General features: G+C 36.7%; 1 long non-coding RNA gene across 2 annotated transcripts in view; it reads left to right on the top strand.

Annotated features, from left to right (window-relative positions):
- Positions 1-23,390, top strand: part of LOC105503432 — a 124,425-nt gene that overhangs the window by 39,158 nt on the left and 61,877 nt on the right. For both annotated transcript variants that reach the window (XR_001000476.1, XR_001000478.1), the window contains exons 2-3: positions 13,199-13,345; positions 15,534-15,655. This is a non-coding gene — a long non-coding RNA (uncharacterized LOC105503432). The remainder of the gene's footprint in view (positions 1-13,198; positions 13,346-15,533; positions 15,656-23,390) is intronic.

The raw sequence follows: 23,390 nt of genomic DNA, 5'->3' as shown, positions 1-23,390 counted from the left end.
CCATCTATTGACAGAGTGCCTACTATGTGCCAAATGCTTTGCTGGCACTGAATATGCTATCTCATTCCAGTTTCTTTATACTCAGTGAAAAACCAACTACATTTATATTGCACTGAGGCTTAAAAAGTCGTTTACTGACTTGCCTAAGATTATACAAGTAGTTGGTGGCCATAGCAGGGTTTGAACCCAAGTATGCTTGCTTCCCCAAACCATGCTTTTTAAAAAATCAAGGGTGTAGCTTTGATGAAAGACATGAAGTTAATGAATATATGAAAGCTGGTGAATAGATACAATGTGGCCTTAGGCCAGATCCTGTTGAACATGTGGTGGGATAGATAAGAGAAGGTTCTTCTCTGTTGCTACCTGGTTCTCAATTGGTTATTACTTGATATGCTTTCCATATTAAAATTCTATTATTCTGGTCTATAAATTCACCCACCCAGGCTTGCCTAAACTAATTAAACCCTGAAATTTGGCATGTCTTTTTTTCAGACTGCCTCTATGATAGGTGGTGAGAATGAAAATGGAATTAAAAGTTTTGTGAAGCTATAGCACTACTTTTTCATTGTGTTCCTCCCTGACTTTCTGCCTTAGGTGTTTATTTTGGTGAAATATTCTGGGAGAAACTGAGGTGAAAAGAAGCTGGAGTTAGGATTGGGGAAGAGATGAAGTAGTCAATAAAATTCAAATTCTTGTATTCTCAAATGCAACTATTCTTTCTCCAACTTGGTTTTGGACAGAATGTCTTAGGGTAGCTGTTAACAAAGAAATTGATGACAATTAACTCCCATTTCTCAGAATTTCATCATTCTTTGAAAGTATTTATCATACTCAAACTTCCAAAAATCCTTAAGGCATACTACAGTGTAGAGGTTGGCAAACTTTTTCTATAGAGGTCCTGATAGTAGCTTGTTTCACTTTTGAGGGCCATAGAATTTCTGTCACGACTACTGTTGTAGTAAAGACTCACCCATAGACAATACATGAATGAATGACTATCTATGTTCCAATAAGACTTTTAAAAAGAAAATTAGGCAGCAAGACTGATTTGACTTAAGGGTCATAATTTGCTGACCTGTGGTATAGTGATAGGAGTTCAACTAGAGTTTGATTATGGCTCTGCCATTCTAGTTGGGTATTTTTAGGAAAGCTATTTAATTTAGATTTGATGTAGTTTTCTTATATGTAAAATGGGGATAATAAAACCTGCTTCACAAGACTGCTATGAAGAGTAAGCTATGTAGCTAAATATAGCAAAATATCTGGCATCTAATAGATCCCTGATAAATGGCGACTATAATGATTATTATCATTACTATATTATTTTAAACATTTCTCTTCGTTTTTTTAGGTTTTTTGTTATCTAATGTATTTAGAGAAAATAAGTGCTGTTGAGGGCAGCTGGAACTGTTTTGCTGGTTCATCATTGAAGTTCTAGTTCTTGTTGGTGCTTATTTCATAATTATGAAACTAATTCTTTTGAAAAGAACTTGAAGTAGAGCAACGAGAACTAAGAGAGAACTAATACCATTCTCTCTCAGTTCTTATTGCTCTACTTCAAGTTCTTTTGAAAAGAATTACATAGATATGGGTGCATGTGTTTACTTTATTTCTTTATTTTCCTTGTTGGGTAATCGTGAACATGTTGATTGGCATCAAACATGGGTCTCACCTTTCCCCACGGCAATCAGCTTCTGTTGACTTGAATTCTGACTAGTCCTGGTGGCCCTGTGAGTGGGAAAGTCTAGGTGTGTCTAACTTGGTCTGTGGTTCCAGGAGGGGTTGGATGCACCTGTTCTACTTGTGGAATGTTGGCACCAATATAATGGCTGCTTCTCCGAGTATTTGCCTTTGTCTTCTTTGTGAAAGGTCACTGGCTGGTTTGAGCTACTGGGCTGTTTGTGCCACATCCTGTGCATGCCACACTGGCTTTCTTTCTGTGGTGTTTCTAGAGATAAGTTTGCCTCATAGAAGTCAGACTCTGTGGCTTTTTATCATTATAGATTTTTCTAGAAGGAGAAGAGGCCATGATCACATCTGAGGAATTCGAGTCATTGTAGACATGTACTGAATTAAAGAGAATTTTTTGACTAAAGGAGAAAATTGCATCAATCACAGTGAAAGGGATGCCACAGGACAGGTCCTGGGGTGTTGGCTTAGCCACAGATGTAAGGGCTACAGTTAACAGACAACTTTCAGTTTCCGCTATTGGAAGGGATGGTCAGTCCTTCCTTCCTCTCTTTTCTTGAGCCCCATTTTTCACCTTTCTTTTTCTCTCTACTTTCTTATCATGAAGAATAAAGACAAACGATAACAGATCTACCTTAGGCTGATATAGGGCAGGGAATCCATTTAATAACAAAAGGTGGGTCAAAATTCACTTTTCTCCTTTCAAATTGAAGTTATATTGTGCATGGGCTAATTAGATTGAATGCTGTAAACATGAAGATAATGCTTGCAAAGTAGCTACAGAGAAAGAGAAAAAGCCTAAAACAACCAGTAGTGTTAGGACCAATAGTATAAGTCTTCATGCACTACATTTGAATAATACTGTAAGACACAATTTTTTGATAGGTTAAATAGCAAATCCAAGTCCCCCAAAATTATAAAAAATTGTCATCATAATTCTAGAGGTATAACACAATAGTGTGTAAGTTGCATCAATAACAGTCTACAGCCTAAATTGTTTCCTCCTGCTTTTTTCACTTCTATGTATATTTTTTTACTTCCATGCTAGAGCTACCTCATTCTTTTAAAATTATGAGCTATTCTATAATTTATTTGCATTCCCCTATTAATATATTTTTAGCTTATTAGTTTACTTTAAAAGGTTTATATTTGCCTTCTAATGGCAAAGTTAGGAGTCATGTGTCCATTTAACAGGTGGTATTTTCTTGTGTAACTCCTCTGCCTTCATGTAAACCTTTGAGAATGATCTCTTGAAACAAGGCTACAGTGCCTTTGGAGAGGTATTATGGATGATCGTATCTACTTTGTGCCTATTTCCATGACTTAGCTGCATTAGAGTCCCAGCTGTATAGGTGTAACTCAAAATCTACCAAAACTAATACTGTAGTTAGATTCTGGTCAAACAGGTTGCCACTGATCCAGATGTAGGACGGGATTGAGAGGTGGCTCTTCCACACCCTGACATCAATGTACCAATTTGCCTCTGTGCATTCTTTCTCCCCTTCTCCCTTTACCACTCTCATATCATTATTTGTGTACATGTCTGGCTTCGTCACTACTCTGATGGCAAGGATCACGCATGCTTTATTCATATTTGTATTATTCAAGGATTCTACTCTGGGTTCTATTATGAGGCTTGGCCTAAAGTGGTTGTTCAAGAAATGTGTGTTAGAGAAATCATACATAAACTAGAAATTCTCATTTGGATTTGTGTATCTGAACAACTAACTTACAGCTTCTTCAGTGGGATAAAGAAGAAAGATGGGGTTTAAAGTACATACTATGCAGTATTAATGTAGAATTTAACAGCTGCCATCCAAGTGCAGAATCCTCTAGTTTTCCAGTGTTAACCTCCCTTCTGTCTCTAGCCATGTCTCAATGCTGGGTGACTCTCTCCTGGCATGTTCTGGCAAGACTCCACCTGGTTTGCGTAATCTACATTGGCTTCTAGTTGCCACAAGAATTGTTTATATGCATTTAATTTTAGCTCTTAGGCTATAACATGTCATTGTTCTTTTTACTTATCTCCTCTTACTTTTGGAAACAGGGCAGGCATCTTCGATACTTGCTGTTCCTGTTTGGTGTGCTCTAGATTAATTTTAGCTTTGCTCTTCAGCTTTCATGACACTTCAAGACATTTTCCAGTCATATTTCCTGTACAAGAAAATAGAGACTATGTCACCACAAAGGGAAGTGGAGATTGGGGGGCATAATTTAATTCATTCAGGGAACTCGTATTTTGGTGTGAATGGAAATCAAAGCAAGGTATTTGGATTAATTTATCTCCTTTGGTTGTTCTATATTCAATTTAGAGGATAACACGTTAAGCTCTTATTCAGTTTTGTCTGTTATGTCATAGTGAATCTGGGAAAAAGTATATCTGGGGCTTAGTTTTCATATTTAGGGGAAAATGAATACCCTAGGGAATAATAATAAACATTAGGGAAAATAATATTTTCCTAAGAGTAGGCAATGAAAAACTGAAGGTACTCAAAGCAGTCTTGCACAAGTGCTTTGAAAAGCATCTTGCACAATTTTATTTCTTTATCGTACTTACACAATCATATTTCATAATGGCTTGCTATAAACAATGTTCTTGACAAGAAGCTTAAAGATGCAAAACTAAAGGAAGTACTTTTTGGAGAAAATACTTTTATATTTGCTTACTTCTACACTACAACAGATGTAAAACTATGGATTTTTTTCAGTGCAATTTTCATATGTCAGTTCTAGGAGACAGGAAATGTGAAACACTGTAGGAGGTATGAGTTTGCCACCTAGAGGAGAGAGGTGAAATTCAACTTTTCTCTAATTTCTTTAGTAGAATTAATTAATTTATTTAATTATTTACTCATTTAATTATTCAAAAATAATTATCTACCAAGCTTAACTATTTTGCCCGTGCAGACTTGATAAATCTGTTCAAGATTTATGAGCTCAAAGAAACCACAAAGTGCATCTTACTTTAATTGCTCAGCTGCCTCTTTTAAAAATCTTTTACTTTTAAGAGAGTATAACACAAATATTTGAACAATTCTAAATATCCATACTTGGGATGGCTATTACTTTGAACTCTTGCACTATAATAAAACTTTATTCTTTTGTACTAATTCAGTCCTTTTACTTTTTCTTTTTTAATGTTTAAGAAACAAGTTGGATATGGACAAGATGTAATTTCTTCTGTCAAGGAGCCCACAGGATAACAGGTTAGTGATAGAGACCAACAATGCTGATGTATTTTTAATGATGGAGATAATGTCTAGAAAAAAAATCCATTATTTGGTAAAGACGAAGTATACATATGTATTCCTTTGTTTCAATTATTTTTAAAGTTAAAAAACAATTATTTATCTCCTTTTGTACTACAAGCAATATCTGGTGTAGTGTGTGCATAGTAAGTATTCAAGAAATAGTAATTTCATTGTTGACTTGGTTATGTTGGAGTGGAACTTACTCTGGAAGAGATCCTAACATTCATTTATCTGAAAAACTTTCCAGTTAGGACATGGACATTTTTTTCTTGTCAATATTTATTCTTAATGGGTTTAGAATTTTAGAAAATGGGTTTAGGGATTTAGAAATTTCTTTACTAAATAATTCTAGGGAACAATACCTTAAAAAATATTTAAAATGACAAAAATTTAAAACCACATCTAATTTTTAAGGCCAAGAATCATTAAAAAGGGATCCAAAGCTTTAGACTTCATTGCTCGGTGGAACTAGAATCATGAATATCTCACTCAGAGGAAGCCATGTCAACTCAGTGGTTTAATCTCCTGTGAGCTTCCCATGTTCTCTCCCTGCAAGGACCATCTCAAATCCCTCAGCAGTCCTGTCTTTATGAAACCGGTATGTTTCTTTTCGTTCTTGTCCTTCACCTTCCTGTGGCAACAAGAGTCAATTCTCCATATGTAAATCCTCGGTCACTGTTTTAGCTGTATCTTAGTTGTGCAACATCTGTTTACTCTGTGTTTTAACATCTGTGTGCATAGCAGTGTTGTTGTAATATTTTGGCTGTAAGCTTCTAGGAGGTAGAGGCCAGCATTATTTTCTCCATTTTTAGAATGAGAAAATACACATCACCACAATCAAAGTAGAATGACAACTGATAATAGATATTTGTATAATTTATATAGTCTCTTAAAAAACAGATTACAGTAAGAGGTGGCTGAGCAATTAACTATGGCACACTGCATGGTTTTTCTGACCTCTCAGCTCCTAAATAAACTTTGCCAAATCTTCAGGGCCTCAAAATTTTTTCATTCCATTTGTTTTGGGCTGAATTGTGTTCCCCCAAAATGACTCTGTTGAAGTTCTAACTCCTAGTGCTTCAGAATGTGACCTTATTTGGAAACAGGGTCATTGCAAATATAATTAGTTAAGATGCGATTTTACTGACATAGGAGAAGCTCCTAATCATGGTGTCCTTATAGAAAGGAGGATTTTGGCTATAGAGCCATGCACTGGGAGAATGCTGTTTAAAGACTGGAGCTATGCTGCTAAAAGTCACAAAATTAACCGAAGCTGGGGAAGAGACCTTGAATAAATTCTTCCCTGTAGTCTTGAGGGAGAGGATGGCCCTGCCAACTGCTAATCTCAGACATCTAGCTTCCAGAGCTGTGAGACAATTTCTCTTTTTAGGTCACTCAGTTTGTGGCACTTTGTAGAGCAGTCTTGGTGACTAACACACCACTGTAACTGTTGATCAAGGCAAAAGCCTGTGATCATGTATTATCTTGCTTATTCCTCATCAGCATTCTATGGAGTAGATATTAGTGCCATTTATATATAAATTAGGAAATGGAGCCTCATAGACATTAAATGACAAGTTCAAGGTTTCATGGCTATTTCATCATAGTGCCATTGTTTGAACACAAGTCAATTTGACTCTAAAACATCATTACTCTACTCAATTCTAGTTCGATCCAGATGTTCAAAACAACCAGACTATAGTGGAGATGTGGGTGGTGGGTTGAGAAGGAGATCATAACCAACATCGGACTGTCAATGAAGCAGGCTGGGAGAAATTATATGAAGCCAAGCAACTGTGCGGGATACAGTAGAGATGGTCAGATCATTCATGTATATGGATTCCATCTTCTGAGGAATGAACTCCTTGATATTCCTGAGTTAGTCCAGTTTAGGCAAGAGTAAACAGAAGGCAAACAGAAGATTGGAGACTGTGTATGCACGAATGCCTCCCTTGCAGCTGAGCGTCTAACATCGTGAACAGCCACACTCACATGAATATAGAGATATACAATTTACAAATTACTGCAACATAAAACTCTCATGCAGTCTGATTTCATCTTATTGACATTTCTGTCAGACAGAGTCAGTGTTAGCATCTTAATTATATAAATGTGGAAACTGAAGTATTCAAGAGGTTCCCTGACTTCCCAGGCCACACGATAAGCTTTGGTGCCAGAATGTATCTCTAGGCTTTCTCATTTCAACCCAGCATTCATTATACTATTGCTCACTGCATGTAGAATCAGATTTGATTTCTCTGACTTTTCTTAGTCACTTCTGTGGTTTCGCACCACTCCCTCTCTCTCACTAAATAACTGCCTGCAAAAGTAAAAATGTCAATGAAAACAGAAAACAGATGTACCAGAAATGTTGATGGTATAAGTGGTAAAACTGGGATAAAGAGAAGATGTACTGGAAAGTGGTGTCCTTTAATGCAACAAAAAAGGATATTGGGAGAAAAAGAAAAGAGAGAAAAATAGACTATCTGAAGTGGTGAGAGGAGCAAATGCTACAGATGTACCTGAATCTCTTCAGTAGGTGTGATCCTGAAGAGTTGTGTATAACAACAATGGACAAAACTAAAATGTGCTGTGAAAATTATCTAGCTGTTGAGATCCTACTGTGTGGTATTTTTTGAAGTGAAAACTCCAATCAACCCTAGCTTATTTATGGAGAAGACTTTGCCCCACTGTACCCAGAAAGTTTCTTGACAATATCACACATGCATAATAACCCCGAGACAATTTTTGTTTACCAGGAAAAGATATGAAAGGGAACATTAAACTTTGTCTAGTTCTACTGCATAAACATGTGATAATGTGCATGGTGACCTTCTGTTGTAAATGGAAAGAGTTAGGCTCTCTGAATCTACTGCTGAAAGGTGAAAACACTTCCTTAGGGCTTTGAACTTCAGTTGGACTCTCACTGAAAAAAACACTACAAACTGTATTTTCTTTAAATTTGAAGATACTTTACATAAAAATCTAAAGCAGTTTGACTTATGTTTTCATCTACTTGAGAAGGAAACCCACAGACTCCAAAGCAACTGTTGTCTGTTTTGAAAAAAAATTCAGAAATCACCAGAAGCAATAGGGAGTGGCCTTGATTCCTGTTCTTTTATTTATGGGTAGCTAAAGTTCACATTTCTCAACATACCATAATCTCTGTGTAATTGGCCAAATTCCATGGTGGATAATTAGATCTAGCTTACCAGGGCAGATTTGGATGGTGAGAGCAGTCACACTGTTCTGGGAATATGTTAGCCAAGTTTACTATGTTTTACATGAGTTGACAGACTCACCTCACTTGCTGAAGGACTAGCCCAGCAGGTTCTACGGGTGAGATCACTGCTAGCTCATTCAGTGCTGGGCTTGGTAGGCACAAGAGGCCAAGAAATAAATAATGTGAACTTGGGCTTCAGAAGCTCTCTTTCCTATTTTCTTTCCTAAACCCTTTCTTCTACTAGCTGTCTAGGGGCCAAAACATTTATTCATACATTTCTTAACTAATTCAACAAATATTTACCAACTATGTTTCAGGCACTGGGCACTAGAAATAAAATAGTGAACTAGACATTTTCTGCCTTCAACGGCCTATGAACAAACAATTACAATACTCAGTGAAAAATACTACAATTCACAGAGCTCAGTAATCCAAATCCTTATTATTTCTGTCTTTAAAAAGCAGAAAGTGAAAAATGCTCTTAAAAGAGGATGGCATAGAAATGTATTTATGCATTGCAACAGATAAAATTAAGGAATGCATGAAGACTGGTTCATCTGTTTGGTTATGAGTCAAGAATAAATTCCACCCTCCCTGAAGTACTCATACTCTACCTTGCCCCATGGCCACCACTGTGGCCCAATGGAAGCACCAGTCCAGGGGGTCTCCATTCATGCTGTCTTTGGGTGTCTTCAGAATGTTGTTTCACAAGTACTCAAACTCAACAGTAAGATTTTAAAAACTGTCCATAATATTAACCTTAGCATTATTACGTTAAAGAAAACAAAACAGATATCACTGAATTTACTTCTCAAAAAATCCTTATGTTTCTGCAAAAGTTTCTTGAATTCTGACTCTTTCACACAATCACACAAGAATGGCTGTACTTAAACCCTTCTAATCAATTATATCCTTAATATATATGACTGAGTGATGTGTTTTCATGACTATTAAATGTATACATGTTTGGAAAATCTATTCACAATAGAGTTTTATGATATTCCTATTAACAGGCTGTCATTGTAACATTGTTTATGCAGGAATTGTAATTCCATCTGTTTTTATTTTTAGCATCTTTTTTCCCCATCCCCCAAATTGTAAGGAGCTATCAGGTCTGTATTTTATTTGGTTTTGAAGCTTTGGGTTATTTGTAGTTATAATAGCCATATCAATTATTCATTTAGCAAAAATGTATTGAGTGCTACTATGTGCTTAGATTTTTCCAATATTGTGAAGGATAATTGGCTAAAACCTTTCCACTTTTATTAGTAATCTGAGAGTATTTTTTCTCCATGGATTTTAGTCACTAGTAAAGGCTGTTTCATACTCAGAGATTTTTTTCTACAGTAAGAAACATATGATGTTGAGTAAGGTATGAATTACAAATTAAGGCTTTTCCACATTCACTGCCTTTATAAGATTTTTTTTCTTCATCAAACTCTATTCACACACACACAGACACACACGTGCTGTTTTGATTTTCTTCAGATATATCCAGTGTTCAGTTCTTGGGCATATATTAATATACTTGCCTAGATGAAGACTATGTGTCCTCAGGAATTTATAATATAGCAGATAAAATATTTGCCTCTTTCAAAATGTGACTCTACCTCCCCACTTCTTAGGTTGTGAAAGCAGTTGTTTATGCTTTATTTCATTATTTTCCAAACTTTAGTTATTTAAGTACTATCTTCATGATTGTGCTATTCACATACCACCTGTACTATTATGCTTCTGAAAATATACTATGATTTTCAACTTAATTAAATTTGTTTAATAATAACAATATCTGTGGCCGAGTGCGGTGGCTTATGCCTGTAATCCCAGCACTTTGGGAGGCCGAGGCGGGCAGATCACAAGGTCAGGAGATCAAGACTATCCTGGCTAACACGGTGAAACTCCGTCTCTACTAAAAATAGAAAAAATTAGCCAGGCGTGGTGGTGGGCGCCTGTAGTCCCAGCTACTTGGGAGGCTGAGGCAGGAGAATGGCGTGAACCCGGGAGGTGGAGCTTGCAGGGAGCCGAGATCGCACCACAGCACTCCAGCCTGGGTGACAAAGCGAGACTCCAACTCAGAAAAAAACAACAAAAAACACAAAAAAGCCCCAAAAAACAATATCTGTTACATCACTAGGTTGATGTGCTACTTAAAAATTTTTAAATATACTTTAATATAAATACGTTACTACTAAATTATTTTTTTGTCTGTATGCATCCAAAATCTTGCCTTTAGCAGTACTACACATATCATGCTTTGGGAAACTCTACCCATGAGATTCACCTTCAAGCGTGAGGAATGGTAAAAGAAAATACAGAAATAATGATAGTAACCATAGCAATGGTAATAAGAGCTATTGTTTACTGAGGACTTTACATATGTCATTTATCTTATTTTATCTTCACAACAAATTTTAGGCATGAAACATGACGTTTTAGTATTTGTACATTTTTTTTAGTCAGCTCAGATTTCACACCTGATTATTTTACAAAAATTTGGATGTGATGGTGGAAGATTAACATAATTATTTTTAGCAATTATTATGGAACAAATTAGTTAAAGATTGTAAAATGCTTAGAAACAGAGTAGAATATCCTATAATTAAGTTATCAAACAATTACTCTGATTATTTTTCACAGTAGTTCAATTAAAGTGTAACTTTGGGTCTGTTAGTATACATGAGTGTGAATGCTCTGGAGTTTTGATCCTTGGCTTTCCTGTGTAAGTATATACGTGTGTGTGTGTGTGTGTGTGTATGTGTGTGTGTGTGTGTGTGTGTATATATATGTTATTATCCTGTAAATAACTGAATTATAATACAGTGATTCTGTAAAAAACACTTTAGTTATTAATATTCCTTGGTGTGAAGTTCACATTAAAAATTGTTCTATTTCCAGAACCTAGTTTTTACCTGTGAAGGTCAATGCATTCTTCTTTTAATCCTCTGCATTGGTTTTGTATAACTTGATGAAATATGACATGCTTCTCCTCCCTCCCCCTCCTTCCTGTGCCTGTATCCCCACCAGTTTTTTTCTATTCCTCTTGGTATCTGGACTTCTTTTTCTGCCAAATGAGTCAGTAAGAGAGGAAGTGTTTAACCCACATTTGTCCTCTTGGCTGGGAAAGAAGTTTGAAGGCAAAAGGTGCCTGGGTATGTTTCACTAGGATGCTGACACAACCTTTTTGACTCTCTCCTGAGAATGCTACTCGATATTCAAGTTATAAAGTGCTAAATGTTCCATTTCCACCATGCATACATTTCACATGATTAATACTTATTTTGTAACTTTTTTCATTGAGAAGTATTTTTCTTTTGGAAAAATATCATTTATTGTGTGTGTGTGTGTGTGTGTGTGTGTGTGTATGTATTTATTTTCTTTTAATATGTGGTCTCCCTACACAAAGGATTTGATTTTACAAACATGAGCAGTAGGATTAAGAGGATAAAGGAAAAATAGGAGAAGGGGAAATATGAGTATCATGATAAGGTAAAAATGAATTGCTTGTATTCTAACATAGAATAGCTACTACCTGTTGAGTGTTTGTTATATATTAGACATTTAACACTAATCAAAATATCTAATCTAATGAAATAGTCACTGTTTTGAATTTGTTTAGATTTAGTAGATGTAGAAACTGAGACTTAAGGAGATTAATTTACTCAACTCCACACTGCTAATTACTGGTGAAAGTGGAATTTGAATCCTCTGGTTTTCTCATCCAGCACATCATCACTATAACCCTTATAGTTTGCCTTTGGCACAAGTATTCATTATTAATGGAAATGCATAGTATTATCTCAGCAAATGTACAATAGTTTAGCTTCACTAAACTAGTCAATTTTTTTTCTAAACATCAATGCTTAGGAAGCAAAATAGGCTGGGGGAACAGTAGTTGTACTGGTGGCTGCTGTGGTGCTGATGGAGGAAGTGGTGGAATGCATAGGCTGCTCAAGCTTTTGGTCACAGTGAAGGTCAAAAAGTAGATCACTTAAAGTCTAAAGTCATCCTTGGGTGTCATACTCTTCACCAAAAACTAAATAAACATATAGACTTAGTAATATGCTATAAAAGTGAAGATATAGCTGTATAAAATTCTACCATAAAGTAAATTGTTCAAGATTGTGGTCCAAGCTCTTCAAAATGCTCACAAATCAGAAGGTACATTTATTAAACAATATTTTATATATACCTATAATAACACAATACTATACTACACGAATTGGACCTAAAATGAATTCACTTGCTATATTAAATATTAAACATTAAATAGAAACTTTGTTTGCACTGGACTTAGAATATAAGAAGAAAATTTGGGACAACTTGAATAGCTCAGGTCTCTTGAGAAACCCTTCAGCTTCTTTTCCTCCAAATAAATTTCTCTGTTGCAAATGGAAGTCATCCAAATGATTCCCTAGCTACCTCAAAGTACTGTAATTTGTCTACTTTGCAAAGTAGAGGGCTATATCTAGCAATTATTCAAGAAAATGCAGCGACACCCATTGTGTCTTAGGCACTATGCTAGGAACTTTGTGCATATCATTTTGTTTGATTTTAATAGTAACTTCACGAAATAAATCATCATAATAAATCACTATTTCAGATATTGAGAAACCACAGAAAGATAGAGAAGTTAAATCATTTTCCTGTGAAAGACCACCTCAGTGATGAAGCCAGAATTTGAGCTCATGTACTTAACCATTGGATAACTTGCCTGCCCTGTGAAGGAACTGCTAAGGTTGTCACAGAGACTTCACTGTGTATAGATAGTTGTTTCAAGAGACAAAAAAGGCAGGAGGATCTGGGGCCTAGGTTTAAATCAGGCATTGGCATCTGTACTAGAATTGAAAGGTGGAACTATTATTGTGTTCTATTTATTGAGTATAGGTACACCATATTCAATGTATTACTCTGCTTCATACACTATCCAAGGTGATAAAAGGTTTATGAAGAGGGATTAGGAAATATCTGCTATGTTTAGGTCATAGTCCAAGCAAAGGATTAATTAACATTTGCCTATTTTTGTTCCTACGTTCAGTCTCCCTTTTGATGAGAATAAGCCTCATTCTGATTCAACAGCAGAGATCAAAGAAAAGATTTCTGTTTTCTGGCCACCAGATATCTGTTATCTGTGACTAAAGAATTGAAAAACACACATCAAAGGAGCATTCTTTTGGAAAGAGAGGTAATGAGATACAGTGAAAGAAAATGTAGATTCTTTAAATCACAGTTACCTAGGATCAAATCCTGTGATTAGCACTTTTTAGTAATGTAGCCTACTTCATTTCTTTGAGCCCTAGTTTATTTTTCTGAAACATGAGGGTGATCTAAATTGCTTCTGGAGTAGTAATAAAGATAAAATCCATGTGATACAGGTAAATTCATGACAATAATAGACATGAAACAAATAAGAGTCTTTCATCTCCCTCCTTTGCTCAAGCATTGCTCTGTTCTTCTCATCTCCTTTCCATTCCTTTTTCTTTTCTTCCTCTTTATTTTGTCTGTACACAATAGTTTTTCCCAAGCCTTAAAACTGTGAATTTGTATATTGTTGCAGCAATATGTATAAAGGAGACACTCATTATTTGCATCCATTTATATGCTGATATAAATATTTCATTCTCACAAGTTTCAGAGGGGAAGACTGGATGCTGGTGATTTGGTGGGAAAGAAGCAACTATTTCTGTGATTTAATTTCAGCCTGAGCATTAAAGAGGCACCCTTTCACTACTGTTGGTAACTCCATGCTTCCAAGAACTAATGAGCTGAAGAACTTAGCACTTGTGATGGGTTAGTCAAGCAAAAATTATGAAGTGAGTGTAACATTATAGTACATTACAAATGCTGACATATATTATTATTTATTATGATTCTTATAGCTCATTTATACAGTACAAAATTCCTTCCATCATTTTATGAAGATGTTATACATATACATAACAAAACATAGTTAATTAGATACAAAGAATATAGAACCAAATAACTCTTTTCTAAATATTTTCCCTTTAAGGAGGTTTTGCAATCCAGCTTTGCTGTGGTTAGACACTGTTGATGAGAAAACTTTCTTTTTTTTTTAAAGACGGGGAATCGTTCTGTCCCCAGGCTGTAATGCAGTGGCACAATCATGGCTCATTGCAACCTCAACCTCTTGGGCTATAGTTGTCTTCCTGCCTCAGTCTTCTGAGTAGCTGGGACTGTGTGGTGCGCACTCCCATGCCCGGCTAATTTTTGTATTTTTTTTTTTTGTAGAGGTGGGTTTTCAACATGTTGCCCAGGCTGATCTTGAGTGAGCTCCTAGGCTCAAGGGATCCACCTGCCTCAGCCTGTCAAAGTGCTGGGATTACAGGTGTGAGTCACTGCGCCTGGCCTAGATGAGAACACATTGAGTTGGAAACCCAAAAGATGACATAAATAATTTGATATATTTTAGAGCTGGATTTCAATAACTTTTCAACACTGTCATCCTGTAAATGTCTTTCCATCCTAATCCCATTGCCCATGCACTCAGCAGAAGTGTGTGCCTCTAAGGTGGATGCTGGTATGAAATATCTCAGCTGGGGCAGGCTCTGAAACGGAGAGATCTGGTTAAAGTGCTCATACCAAACAAAGCTTCTCATCATGCTGGCCTAACTCTCCCAATCCTGCATTTCTCAACAAAACTTTTTCTTCTTCTCTTTCCCGTAACTCCCGTGGAATAATTTCCATTGAATTGCATGGAAGAGGCTGTTCATGGGGCAGTTAAGAGGTCTCCATTGGATCTTTTCATTTTGCAGTCAGTTTCACACATATACATACATACTTTTCTTGGAGTCATAGTTCATTCTCAGGTCTTTTAGAGTTAAATATCTTTCATTTCTTCTTTTAAGGTCTTCCTTTTTTTTTTTTTTGAGTTTCGTGGGAGATAACCAGTCGCCAATCCAATCCATGTAAGGGGAAAAGTATGACAAATGAATGCAATTTGTAACTGCCTTGGATGATGGACTAAGACACTTGGGAGAACACAGGAGAAGTGGTGAGGTCAAGGAGGGATGGCTCTGTGAAAATTTTGCATTACTCTTGCCTGAGGTCTACTCTTCCTTGTCATGTTGGTGGCTGTTGTGACAATGAGAAATATTTAATGGCAAACTTAGTCTTCTAATTTGAAAATGGAAATCATAACAATTCTTGCCTCATAGGGATAGTGTGAGACAAATGAAATAATCCACGTAAGAGGTATAGTACTATGCTTGCCATTCTGTAAGAGCTCAACAAATGTTCGCTTTTTACCTATTAGTATCAATCTCAATTCTAAAATTCTATTATTTAAGTATTTTCTAGTGGTGTTTCTAAACAATATCTAATAACTAGACTAATACACTATGTGGTTCTTCCAGGGTTCAAGTATTATTGTTAGGTGTGCTGGAATCCTTTCCCAAATCAGTACTACTTTCTAGAACAAAACCGGGAGATTCATTTGGAATGTATCTAACTCCAAAGAAACCATCAGAGGTAATAGGTGGGGGATATGAAACAACCTTTTAGACATGAACCCTAATTGAATAAAAGTTGCCAAGCAGCTCATCCCAAACATCTGAAGAAGAATTTTAGTCTAAATGGAATGGCTGGAGAGTACAGGAAGAGTTCTTTCCTGCTGTGTCTAAACACAAGCCTCTGTGACATTTATCAACAAAATGCAGCCCTTTAAAGCTGGGTATAAATCCCAAAGGTGCTTTCCTCATGAAGCTTCTTTTGTCCTCTGCTTTTAGAACTTTCTGCACACTGCTTTCTCTATGTCACCCTCCAGTACATCTGCCCTTACACAAGGGGCCCCACAGGGACTGGCCCACACACCAGCCAGGGCACTTGGGCCAACTTTTAATAGCAAAAGCACATGCTAAATCCTAGAGTAGGGACAGATGAGAAAAATGGCATTCTTCAGAGAGCCAAGATGGCTCAGATTAAGATCAAGGTCCCTGAAGTAAGACAGACCTGAGTCTGAATCTCAATTCCAACAATAAATTTGTTTATACACTTAAGGCATCATGTCTAGTATTGTTAAATAATAGATACTTTACAAGATTGTAACTAAGAGGAAGCAAAATAATGTCTGTAAAGTGTTTCATAGATTGGCCAGCATATAGTAAACATATAATAATTAGTAGCTATTATTATTTTTCCTTAAAATATTTTTTTTTGGCTTCCTAGCAATCATAAAATTTAGTCTTGTGTAAACTCCATGGCTAGAACTTGCAGAATTAAAAATGGTCTGAACCATTGAATTTAGACATTGCCTTTTTTTCCCTCAAACCAAGGAGTGAATTTTTATTCTAAAATATCCAGATTGTCCATATTACTTAACCAGTTAATTGGTAAGTCTGTATTTCTCTTTTATGCAATTGGGAAACATTAAAAAGTTGAATGTATGTACTGTACACATACATGCACACACATAGACTTAAGTACATAAATGTGTGTATAGCTTCTATAGCACTTAGCTTATCTGTTCTTTCCTATGACTTTTTCTATAATCCTGTGAGGTAGATTTTATATTATCCTGTTTTATGATTAAAGGAGAAGGGAACACAGAAAAGCAGCCTGGCTTGGCCAGAGGCCTTGCAATTGATTACGTATAGAGACAGGGAGTCCTGACCCCTTTTCAGTTTTTCTTCCTCTGTACTGCTCTGATGACTGTGAAAGTGAAATACTTCTTTGGCTGCCAAGGAAGTCCCAGCTGAAAGGTAACCAAAGGAAAGGAGTATTTGGGAGCAGCATGGCTGAAATCCAGTTAACAGTTAAAATCCCGTTGGGCAATTTCTCCTTAACTGACAACAGGAATTGCTGCCACTGTCCTGTCTAGCCACTTTCAAACAGTGGGGATGTTAACAAGAGCTCCCAGTGAATGCTTCCTAGGGGAGCAGTGATTGCTTTGGCTAGCTTCTGCTGTAGCAGTTTTCTGGCAGTGAAAAGTCTGTACTAAGACAATTGGAGGTGGTAATCATTTTCTAATAACCACCTCAGGCTTTTGGCACCTAATTCGCTGGCACGGTCTAGGGAAGCTCCTTATGCTACCTCATGCTTCTTGTCATGTCAATCTGCTTATCTAATTTTGCTGGGAAATCTGATATCACCCTTCAAATAGTTCACCTCAGTGGGATCCAGTGTGTGCCCTGCAAAGTGCTCAAGGAAGAGTCTGATAGGCTCTGATAAGCAAACGGCAGAAAGAAGTTTTGAAAAAACGGCTACTGTTTTTGCAGCTTTTTCACTGTGGTTCCATGGTGTTTGAAATCAGAATGTAATATTGAGTTAATGACACAAGGAAACACTTGGATGTTCATATTGTCTACTTGGTTTTCACGAACCTCACATGGACTGGCTTCATCCTGTTTCAGAGTCCATTCAACTGTAATTTCCACTCCACTTCCTGTGCAGGCCTTCCTCTGGTTTGTGGGCTGTACATTTCAGCCTGCTCCTTTAAGGGGCCCCCTGAGCTGAAAATGAAAGAGACTTTTTGTTGCTTCTGCTACTTGCTTATCATCCAATCCCAATCTCAGGTTTTCTTTTTCTATTTTTTAAACCCGAGTAGCACTTTTCCAACTTGTGTGTAGCTTTTTCTTTCAATTCGCTGCTCTTCACAGTAATTAAACAAGAGCTAGCCTCCTTTTCCAAACGTTGTTTTTGTAATACCTTTATTCCCAAAGAGTTATGCTTATAAGACTAACATAAATATGTTAAACTTGGTATTGATTTGATGATTTCATAAACCCCAGACTCCTTGAAATTCTGCAGGTTTTTGTGAAAGGACTTGCTTAAAATCTTTGCTAATCTACCTGAATTTTCTTTCAAAGGCAGTTATATACAATGTTTCTTAAAACTAATTCTCTAAATTTGCAACTTGTCAGCGTCCTGCTGGGACTCTCAAGGATTGATAAATCATGGAGAGTAGGTATTCATATCGGAACTATGAAAGCTCTATGTAGTAAACAGTACTTAAGAAGGCCCTAAATTTCATAAAAAGTTGGAGATTTTTGTGGAGACTCATAAAATGCATCCTTTATATCAGTGAAGTTTTTGCTTCTAGGTATATTATACTCACATCGAAACACTCCAGGCATTTTGTTTTCAACCTGAATATACCGTGTCTATTTATTACCTGGATAGATAAACTAGATGTGTACATTTACAGGAGTTTGCATCAGCTGTTGCTGGGACGTTTTTCTTGTGTTAATTAAGATCCTGTGAAACAACTCTTGACATTTCACTAGCTGCACAGTTTGTAATAAAATCTACTTTAGCCTGAGGTTAAATGATGACTGTGGTCCTCACAGCATGGTGGGGGATCCTGATGGCCAGATAAAAGGAAACTCCACATTCTCATTTCTGACTTCCCTACAAACTTATATTAAGACCTTAATTGAAAAACTTATTGCCTCTCTCACCAAAATATTGCAAATTTTAATAGTTTCCCCCAACCAAGAAATGAAATTACAAACACCATATTACTTTTGTCAGTGCCCTTGACATTTTAAGGCTGGATGGGGGGCTTCAATGTCTGACTCATTAAGTGTTCTATATATAGAGCCCTACATGGTCCCTAGAGCATAGTAGGTACTCAGTGAATGAAATGAATGAATGAAAAGCTAGAGTCACATTTTGGTGACCTAACTGTATATTTTCAGAGTAATGTAGTTTTTAAAAAAGGACAATGATAACATGTTTCTACGAAGAGATGCATGACAGATAACACTTCTCAAGAAGAAGGAATTTAGCTTCTGTCATTTGATCTAGGTGTTCAATTACAGAGGCATTGAGAATTTCCTGTGGCTGGATAAGGGCGAATCTTTAAGGCAAATTGAAGACCCAGGCTGCCCATGTGGACATCAATACTCCCACAGAGCACTCTTCATGAAGAAAAGTGTGGGCTTGCTGTCTTTTCATCAAAACTCCTAGAGTTTGGCTGACTGCCTGGTTTATCCCAGGACATTAGTCAGCCCACAAATCCTGCATTTGTTTATTCAGTCCAGAGCAAGTGAATGCTGCCATTCTCTCATCTCCTTTGTTGGCAACACTTTGTTAACCTGAATTGAGTTCTGCAACATAAAATGAAGTGACTAATCTTTTGGGGGGTTCCCCCTCCCAGGTTCTTGTATAAGCAACTAAATCTATACACCACAAAGCCCCATGCTGTCATTTTTTCTCATGCTGCCCCTTTATTTTGATGATTCCACATTGTAGTTCATGAAACCAATACCTTCTAGAGTGTGGTTGAACTGGTGCCAGCATTAAGAAAAGGAGTTTCCAAACTTTTTAGTTTTGTGAGAAAATGTTAGAGGAAGAGGGAGGTTAGGTTGATTATTTATACTTATGTAATCTTCTGTGAATTTGCAGTAGTTATCACCTTGTACTCTCAGAAGTTTTCTGGCTCTGAGTATGTGAGTCTGAAAGTGCAGGAAGTAGGAATCTTAGCACAAAACAACCAGTTTGGATTATCACACAATTAATATGGGGCAGAGCTGGAGTATGGACCTAAACAGAATGTATATTCTTTATCACTAGGTTATTTATCTATCTACAAATGTCTAGGAAGACCTGGGCTGTTTTAGCAAAAGTTTGAGAATCTAGGTTTCTAAGTTTCCATTGACCATGAAAGAGTGATTAGTTTTAGAAGATAGTTGGGGGCAACATCCTGCAAGACAGAAGAGGGGATGAAGAAAATCATAAAGCTGAACATGTTCGCCATAGGCCCAGGCTGTTTTTCAGCATGTTTCACCTAGCAGCTTGGCAGATAATTCTCAGTGATCGTTAGGTCTGTGGAAATTCTATTTGGTTTATAAAGTTTTGGCCCTGACTATATGTACCATTGATAACTTGTTTTTCTCTCTCCTTCTTCCCTTTTCCTCCAACTTATAGCCAGAGCTACCTTCCAGATGACTTCTTTCTACCAATTTCTTTCTTCCCAGTGTAAGAGAATGCAAGTATAATGTATGGAGCAAGAATGTTCAAAAATTTTCTTATTAACGTAACTTCTAATGGAAATACAGTATACTACTATGGTGCATATGAAGAAGAAATAGTAACATATATTCATTTTAGACCTGGTTGCTGGCTTTTATTCCTTAGGCCCTCCTTGATGTCTTGTAGACTGTCACTAGCTAATTGTTATAGCCATCGAAGGAAAAAATAAGGATTTTTACCTAGGACATACGTAACAGAAAAAGAGATGGTTTAGCGAAAAAGCATAGACTTTGCAATAAGGCAGCCTTGAATTAAAAAAAGAAAATAACTCCTAACTAACTGTGTGACCTGGGATAAGTTACTGACCCTCTTTAGGGCTGAGGGCCCTAATCTGTAAAACGAAAATTATGATAATAACGTTAGCTAGCATTTACTGTGCACACACTATAAGCTGGTGATAAACAGTTTATACACACTATCTCATTTAATCCTCACAACAATCCTATGAGAGAGGTACTATTACAATTTCTGTTTTACAGATGAAGAATCCAGACATAAGAAGCGAAGTTAAATAACTCTCTCAAGGTCACACAGCTACCATATGATGGAGCTGGAATATGAATCTCTGCGGTTTGATGCCAGAGTGTATGCTCTTAGTCGCTGCAACATTTGTCTACAAATCTAAAACACATAAGACACGTAGCAGGTGCTCAGTTGGTAGTATATATTATTAAATCAGACTACAAATAATCACCAAACAATACTTGAAAGGCCACAAATAATTTCTTAGGATTTGTGACAATACTAATAGTTATAACTGATTAGGAGCCTACCTTGTGTCAGGCACTCCTTTTCATAGTAATTCAGTAACTCAATAATTATTTAAGAGATTTATTCTTATTTTTATTTTTCTAGTGAGAAAACTGAGGCTCGAAAAAGCCGACAAATTTGTTTAGGATTACAAACATATCAAATGATAGGATTGAAAATCAAATCCACCTCTTTCCTATGTGGAAACCTGTGTTCTTTCTGCTCTGCTGCCTTTTTATTTTTATTTATTTTATTTTATTTGTTGTTGCTGCTGTTTTTTTCTTGAGACAGAGTCTCACTCTGTCTCAGCTCACTGCAACCTCCACCTCCTGGGTTCAAGCAATTCTCCTGCCTCTGCCTCCCAAGGAGCTGGGATTACAGGCACCTGCCCCCATGCCTGGCTTATTTTTGTATTTTTAGTAGAGATGGGGTTTCACCACGTTGGCCAGGCTGGTCTTGAACTCCTGACCTCAAGTGATCTGCCTGCCTTGGCTTCCCAAAGTGCTGGGATTTACAGGTGTGAGTCACCACGCCCGGCCTGCCTGACTTTTTAAAATTATTAAACTCATATTTATTATTTATCAGATGCCTCTGCCTCTTTATTTTTTAAAAATTTATTTATTTTTATTAAGGTATAGTTAATAACAATTCTATGTATTTATTGCGTACAGTGGAATGTTTTGATATATGTATACATTGTGAAATGGTTAAATCAAGCTAAGATGTCTGTCACCTCATATGCATGCCATATTTTTGTGGTGAGAACATTTATGATCTGCTCTCTTAGCAGTTTTTAATATTCTGCTGTTTGACTTCTAACCTAAGGTTTGGATTAGGACAGTCTTTGTAGCTTAGTTTTAGGTTCAGGGATAACAAAAGTTGTTTCATCCTTTGGGCTTTTGCAACTTGCCATTTTCATAATGAAGATCTGGGGGAAAGATTAGTTTAAATGGTTTTTTAAGTAGCCATTAGCTCAGGACATATTCAGCCAAAGCAGGATAAGTAGTGTTGCCAGCATTCTCCTATAGGTAGGTTGGTTTTTTTTTTTTTTGTTGTTGTTGTTTGTTTTTATTTGCCACAGTCTTTTAAAAAGGATAAGTTTTAAAAACCCTTTGTTTTCTGTGATTGATCTCTTTCACTATTTTTCTATAGAGGGCCAGGAATATGAGTAAATAATTCTTGGGCTTGGGTGCAGGTGATCCACGTGCTGGCAGACAGAAATCTAAAGGGACAAAAGAGGTTGTCCTTTGAAGATACTTTTCCTGGCTTGGGTTCTATAGTTTTGGATTTGATTCAGTGAAAATTTTTACTGAGGACCTACTGCATACCAGACACTCAGTTACAATATGAGGGGTTTGGGAGCCTATATTGGGATATAGGGAGGATGAATAAAGAATACAAACAATTATAGTACAAATCAGAATAAAATTTGGCATGCAATGGGCTATCAGATAGTTTGGAGGAAGAGAGTATATTTTATTTGTGGAGTTAGGAAATGTGTTGCAAAGTTGATGGCATTCTTGATGGGTCTCGAAGGATAGATAGATTTTTTTTTTCCTTTTTTTTTTTTTGATACAGAATCTTGCACTGTCGCTTGGGCTGGAGTGCAGTGGTGCAATCTTGCATTCCGGGTTCAAGTGACTCTTCTGCTTCAGCCTCCCGAGTAACTCGGATTATAGGCACCCGCCACCATGTCCAGCTATGTGTGTGTGTGTGTGTGTGTGTGTATATATAAAATATAAAATATAAATATAAACATAAATAAAATTACATATGTATTATATATTATATATAAATAAAATATAAATATATATATATTTTAGTAGAGATGGGATTTCACCATGTTGGCCAGACTGGTCTTGAACTCCTGACCTCATGATTCGCCCGCCTCAGCCTCCCAAAGTGCTGGGATTACAGGTGTGAGCCACCACGCCCGGCGGACAGAGAGCATTTTGACAGATGAGGAGGTATTCCAATGCAGAAGAATAATAGGAACAAAAGCACAGTGGTGAGAAATTGGAGGGGAACTGTGAAAATTGCCACATAGGTTAGAGGAAGGAAAATAAAGGATGGCTAGGTTTATATAACAGTGAGCTGCATGGACACAGGTGACTGTTGTCTTCTTTTTGAACCCCTGCTTACTCCAGAGTCACCACCTCTCTTGGCTTTCTGCCAGTCTTCTTGGCTACAGTTCTCAGTTTTCTTTTCTGGCTTCTCTTCCTTGGCCTGAATGCTACATGTTGAATGATGTCAGCTTCAGTTTTCTTAACCTCTCTTCTCTTAAGTTGCTATCATTCAAATATCTTTAAATATCATCTGCATCCAAGTGACCTCTAAACCAGTAACTTTACCCATGCCCCATCTCCTGAACTCCAGATTGTATATAAAACTGTCTACTAAACATCCTCACTTTTGATGTCTAAATCTCTATATCCAATTTAGAATTCTCGATTCTTTGCTTTCCCTCTCTGCTGGAAATCCTGCTCTTA

The sequence above is a fragment of the Colobus angolensis genome, unplaced genomic scaffold (genome assembly GCF_000951035.1).
Source record: "Colobus angolensis palliatus isolate OR3802 unplaced genomic scaffold, Cang.pa_1.0 Scaffold86, whole genome shotgun sequence".
NCBI lineage: Eukaryota > Metazoa > Chordata > Mammalia > Primates > Cercopithecidae > Colobus > Colobus angolensis.
The sequence above is the reverse complement of the archived record's forward strand: the minus strand, read 5'-3'. Positions and strand labels throughout refer to the sequence as shown.